The following is a 7256-nucleotide window of genomic DNA, read 5'->3' as shown; positions in this document are numbered from 1 at the left end:
CAAAAGAACATATAATAGAGGCATATATGAACAATGCAAGTTCAATATTCTTTTTACAGCACCTGTTCGGGACATTATTTGAATATCTCTATGACCTACATGAAAATCATCTCCTTGACCCTGCATGATAGCAGCTATCCACTCCCTGTAGTAGGAACCAAGTATTTTCTTGAGGTTGGTCGAGCTTCCATGATGACCATTCACAAATCAACATGTGGACTTGTCTGTTGCATTTCTCTTATTGTACAAAGTGCACGGGCATATGGATTATGTTCCTACATCATTGTTTGCAACCTTTGAAGCATGATATGATTTTAAGAAGGCATTCCATGATATGATTTAAAGAAGGCATTCCATGAAGTCTATTCTCCAATTCATGCTTCGTATCATACACATATAATCGGGCAAATTGAGAAGCTGCACCTCGTGTTTCATCAAGTAGTTTCATCAGGTATTATAGAATCAACACAATGATAGGTAGAACCATGGATTTGAAAATTAAATACTCCTCCCCCCTAGTGAACTGATTGTCCAATTGAGCACCGAGTGAAACAAGTGCTAAGGCACTATTATAAGAGCATATATTCTTTTATATTCCTTACTTGCATTATCATTACCAAGTAATAACTCAACCAATGTAGAAGGAGGATTTCCCAAAGACAGCTAAGAGATATTCCCACTTGCACAATAGTGTTTGCCCACATATTGTCCAAGCTTCCTTGATGCCTCACATTTCCAAATTAGTGTACGATAAAAATAGCACTTATAATCAAGGGCACCTAAAGAGTGAAGGGTACATTCTCTAGAACCTACCACCATAGTTGATGGGTGCTTAACATTTCAAAGGTAATGAAAACACACACCTTATAGAGTGACACTAGGATTTAATACCTTTCACATCACCAACAACACAGCAAATAGGTTGAATATTATCAACAAAACCAATCTCATATATAGGTAGCTCATTCAAATAAAAAGAAATGAGCCCTTGTGACATATCTCTATGTGCTTGAACATTCTAATGTTCATTAATAGGTTCCTGAAGTATCCTAGCATTGGGAGTGGCTCTGTTACTCAAATCTAAGTGGATTCTACCATAAAATTTTCTATGCTCCTCCTCTTCGTCAACCCTTCCAAATGTTTTGATTTCATTTTCGTTAAAGTACTCCGTTAAATTAGCAACAATTTATTTTCGAATGCAAGTCCTTGTTCATGAAAAATTACAACGAGACACACGTATTGTATCCAAAATTCGAAGCCGGTGAACTTGGCTTGAACTTAAATATATGTAGCTCCTAACCATCTTCGACTTCCTTTGAAAAAAAATAACAAATACTAAAAAGATTGAGAGAACAAAATAGAAAGAGAGATGTAAATAATTTGAGAAAATAGAAACTTCATAAATATCACCACAGTGAGCCGGATCTAGAAAGTTGCAATACAATTTGCCCCTTGAGCAAAAGCATCATTACTATCACAAAAAACTGTAGGCAACTACCCTAGTCTCTAACATATGGCTCATCTTTTTCATAATAGCATTGAGTCGATTAATAGATATCTTTAGACTCAATACCTCTAAGCCTAATGTATGTACTTACTCTTTTAGAGAATTAACTTGTTCTTTACATTCCCTATTACATCCACCTAGACATTCCCCAATTTCAGCATGCATATTTTCCATGAAAGACATCATGTCTAGTTGGTTAGCCTCCATGCGACCAGTACCATCAAGAACGCAATGGAAATGATGAGTTAACTCATGTCTTAGCGTATCTCCCTTTTGGCTGCCACTTCCATGGATCTCATTCCAAAGAGCATCTAAGTACTCCTTGCAAGCACTTAATTTTTCTCAGTACGCTCGCATATGTCTACAATAGTTTATAGTCATTTGGAGCTTGGCTTTTCAGATGGAGTGTCTGACCGAGCAAGGTGTTTTGCAGCTCAAACATTCATCAACTCAAGCGGGGTACACAAAGCTACTTCGGCATTGGAAGCATCATTTGCGAGACCACTAAGGCATTGGAGCCGTTTGTTATCATTTTGGATCTCCATTTACTAAAATACAAAATAAATATCTTAAGGCTCTACAAACATTTCTTTATATCTTTGTCAACATATAGCATAACCCTAACTATATACCAGCACTATATATAAGTAGAGATACTTATAGAATGTGTAGCAAAAGAAGGGAAAGTGGAAACCCAAGAGAGAGAGAGAGAGTGAGAGATGGAGAGGAAACATAGGTGAGAACATGCTCTCAATATCATCATCCAAAGGAATACATGTCCCAAGCAAGAGGGGAGAAAACAGCATATGTGAGGGACTACAGCAAACAATGCTAAGCAAGCAGTGAAGAATGAGGGAGGCAAGCTAGCTATATATATGCCAACATGAAGGCAGCCGACTAGGGAAAAGATCCTCCACGACCACGGAAAAAAACCCAAGACTCCATAAAATGGGGAATAATATGGGAAAACATATGTGAGGGGTGACCAACCCCTCTAGCTAACATGGTCAACCCTAGAGGCTAAAATAGGACACCAAATAAGAAGCCAACAAGAAGGGGATGATGTCTAACACCCCCTCTTAGCATCGGATTCTGAGTGAACTCCAAGAAGCAAGAGACGCCGTCCTCGATCATAGATGAAAGACTACAGAAACAGGTACCAGGAAAGCTCCACAACAAGCAATCTCCTCAACAACTCAGCTACAAAAGCAATAGAACAAGCTACGAGGTACACCGCTCCTTTGGAAGAAAACAACTATGTAAGCTGTGACGTGGTGCTCCAAATAATGGTTCCAAACCCAAGTGTAAGAACACTCCCCAAAGTCAAATGTTGTGTATCCAGCCTGGAGAAGGAATGAAAAACCTCATAACCAACTAAGATCAAATCCGTATATAACCAATCCTAGGAGAAGCAAGTTGCTCCTCATTTGAACCCTCAAAAGAAATAGAGTCAATTTGCTCCAACTCTGTACCAAGAGTAGCTAAATGCTATACAAAAGCATCCTCTAAAAAGGTTGGTATCGCAAGATGTAAAGACTTTGTAGAAAAGATGGGGTCCATCTACTCAAACTCTGTAACATGAGTTGCCCAATGATGTACATAAGCACACTTCACTGAGGTGGGCATCACCAGATGAAAGGACTCCACATCCCCCTCTGAAAAAAGATGTCATCGGACTGGTACAAGCCCAACTTGATTCTGCAAATCCAAAAAACTCTAGAAGTACCACTGTGCCCCAGGCATGGTTAGCAACCATAGATCCAAAGCATCCCACCATGTCCGAAATCCCATCCTCCAAAACAAAAAACTTGCACACCGCATCAAACTAGAAAGGGGAGGGGCATCCTCAGAAGCATCGCATCATAAAGAGAGGCAGAGGTAGACTCCTCACAATGAGGAAGGGAAGTAGGAATATAAACTGCAATGGTAACAAAATCCTCAAAAGCATCACTGATAGAGCAGAAGACTATTCCATAATAAGAAGAATCAGATCCCAGGAATTAGCAACAAATAAATGATCCATGTGAGAGGATCACACCTCAAGGAGGGCAAACCACCCTCCTTGTTCTGTAAACACTGCAAAGAACACAGGCTTGGACAAAATAATCTCTGCTCAGGATCTCTGAAAAGATCACTACTCTCCTCCAAAATTTGTAAACTCCTTTCACACAAAAGAAAGGCTCCACATAAACAAAACAACTCCCGAAACTGATCCTCAAGTGAAGTAGCTAGAGGAAGGCCCCCTCGGAGTGTAGAAAACTCCTTTGGGAAGCAAAATGCAGCCAAAACACTGCTGTCTAGCAAAAAACAGCACTCCACCGCCAAAACAGAAGGCAAGGAACATGAAGAAACTAGGAAACCGTGTAGGCCAGGAACAAAACACAAGTATAGATGCTCTAAAATCAATAAAACGCTGACTAAAATCAGATATTTAGTAACCTCCTCAAGTACCAAGCTGCCTCCAAAGCCACAATCCAAACAAGAAACCCCCTGTGCAAGTGATATGTGTCCACTGGAGAAGAACATGCAGCCAAACAAGGGCTACAAACCTGAAAATTTAGGCCAACTAGTGTCCACACCTCCTATGAGGAAAAATGCTAAAGAGAAAGTTACCTTCTAGCTGAGCGATGAAGCTAACTGAAGGAGAACCAACCAGCACAAGCTGTTCAAAAAATGCAGCAACCAGAGGGCTGTAAATCTGAGAAAAACGCAAAGGTTAAGGGGCTATAAATAGGGCTGAATCTGGGGCAACAGATGGAATTGCTGAATCGAGAGCTCTAATACCATGATAGAATGTGTAGCAGAAGAAGGGAAAGTGGAAACACAAGAGAGAAAGTGAGAGAGAGAGAGAGATGGAGAGGAAACACATGTGAGAACATGCTCTCAATATCATCATCCAAAGGAATACATGCCCCGAGCAAGAGGGGAGAAAACCTCGTATGTGAGGGACTGCGAAGCAAACAATGCTAAGCAAGCAGTGAAGAATGAGGGGCTATATGTATGCCAACATGAAGGCAGCCGACTAGGGAAAAGATCCTCCACAACTAGGGAAAAAAGCCCAAGACTCCATAAAATGGGGAATAATACGGGAAAACATATGTGAGGGGTGACCAGCCCCTCTTGGTCAGCCCTATAGAGGCTAAAATAGGACACCAAATAGGAAGCTAGCAACAAGAAGGGGATGATGTCTAACAGATACCTCATTGATAGAAAAAGTACACAATGATAACTCTTAGAAATACATATAATTATCTCTGTAAAAGTCTAGTATTGCCAAAATCATAAAGAAAGTTATTTACTTTTTAAGAACATTTCTCTGCTATTCTAAGGCTACTATAGTTTGTAAGCTATCGCCTACTGTAGTTTATATATTCTCTAAGGCCCATATATTCTCTACCTAGAACTCTCTCTATAATCTCTACTATAGTAAGGCTACTATAGTTTTTATACCCTCTAAGCCTACTATAGTTTGTATATTCTCTAAGATCCATATATTCTCTCGCTAAACCTCTCTCTATAATCTCAAATGCAGTGGTCTAATAAAGAAAAAGTTAATATCTTAGACAGCCAAGCATATCATATCAATATTATAAACTACACTTATGTGCACACACTAGAGTATTAGACGTGGCAAACATCGTAATTACATAAATATTTGCCATAAAATCATTAATATTAAAACACTTGTAAGATAGAAAGAGATATAGAAAGTATTTTAATGTGTAGTCTCTTATCTCTCTCTCTCTTTGCTAACCAAGCATATCAACATTTAAAAAATCTCTTTATCTATGCATCACATATTAACTCCAAAATCACAAATAGATAGAGACAAAAGCACAACAATAAAACTAACCTCAAGTTGAGGTATTCGAAAAACCACCAACTTTGATGCTATCATCCTTGTGCTTGCCTCTACATAATCACACACAAACACAAAAACAATTATAAATCTTATGGTCTCTCATTTTTCTCACCCTATCCTAGCTACGTTTCACACTAAATACACAGAAAAAAAAGGCAAGAGTAGCTATATGTAGACATCAATCAATAATCTTAAAGATTATTACATTATCTTTACCAATTTCCTTAACGGAATGCACTTCAGTATTTCCTTAAAAATGAAGCACTTTTCCTTGGAGCTACTACATCTGCTACCCACAAAGTAAAAGCCATCTACTAATCTCAATGCCTCTTTGATTAAGAGGAGCTTGAGATTGTCATCTAGCCTATAGGGGTCTAAGACTATATAAATATAGCGTGGATTGGGATCATCCCATCCATCAAATCCAAGAACTTCTTATTTTGGGCTAGGTTGGTATCCAAAAAAACCCAATTGTAGCATCTCCTCATAGAAGATCGTATCTGATAATTTATTATTGTCATAGGTCAACTTTAGAATGTCTAATACCATGTTCTACATAAAAAATAATCAAACTATACATTAATAACAATCATGAAAAGAATGAGACAGACAAACACAATATTTTTTTTTAATTAAACAAACCATTCAAATACCATAAAGGACCTGCTAGCACCAATGGGCAGAACACAACCATATTTATTTTTTAATATACTTTTGCCTTGGGATACATTTAATAACTTGATCAAATACTTCCCATACTTGATCTCTATCACCAGAATTATAGTCTATTTCATAAAGATAAACCAAGCCTAGGCTTTCTTTAATATTCATTAGCATAATATTTTCATCTAACTTTTGTAAATCTAAACGTATAATAATTTTAAAAACATCATTCTATCCAACATCATGAACCGTCCATGGTCCAAACCAGTGTGGACCATGAAAATAGAGATGCTCAAATTCTTTAGCCAACTTCACCCTTTCCTCAAAGGAAAGAGTACTCCTCATGTGCTAAAAAAAATGCAAGTCACCTTCTCCATCTCTATCAAACATACATACATACATATAAATAAGTTAATGCATGACTACTATGTGCAAGTATATGAATCATAATTGTAACTACTATATGTGTGTGCATGGGTGTAAGAATCATGATTGTAACTACTATATGTGAGTGCATCCCGTAAATAACATAATTATAACTACTATGTGTGTGTACATATGTGTTTCAATTTGTACACATGGGTGCTTTCCCTTTAGTGTGTGTACATGTGTGTTTGAATAAATACATGTAAGTCCTTATATTTTTCTTCATGGATGTGTGTGTGTGTATGTGTGTTTGTGTGTGTGTGTGTGTGTGTGTGTGTGTGTGTGTGTGTGAGAGAGAGAGAGAGAGAGAGAGAGAGAGAGAACACTTCTTCATTATTTACAACATGTGTGTTCTTATCCTTTTCTTGGTGGGTGTTGGTGGGTGTGTGTGTGTGTGTGTGTGTGTGTGTGTGAGAGAGAGAGAGAGAGAGAGAGAGAGAGAGAGAGAGAACACTTCTTCATTATTTACAACATGTGTGTTCTTATCCTTTTCTTGGTGGGTGTGTGTGTGTGTGTGTGTGTGTGTGTGTGTGTGTGAGAGAGAGAGAGAGAACACTTCTTCATTATTTACAACATCATAATTCATTGAATAAGATAGTAAAATGTTTCTCACTCCCCCTAGGTGTAAGTGCAACTTGGATTCTTGTAAATTTTACTATAAGATAGTAAAATGTGTCTCACTACAACATATGGCATAATGTATATTACAAAGTTAACCCACATACAAATCAATCTCTCTCTCTTACACACACACACACACACACATGTTAATCAATCTTTCTCTCTCTCTCTCTCTCT

The sequence above is a fragment of the Cibotium barometz genome, chromosome 39, assembly GCF_041138505.1.
Source record: "Cibotium barometz isolate CiBa-2024 chromosome 39, ASM4113850v1, whole genome shotgun sequence".
NCBI classification, from domain to species: Eukaryota; Viridiplantae; Streptophyta; class Polypodiopsida; order Cyatheales; family Cibotiaceae; genus Cibotium; species Cibotium barometz.
Note: the sequence above shows the minus strand (reverse complement) of the source record.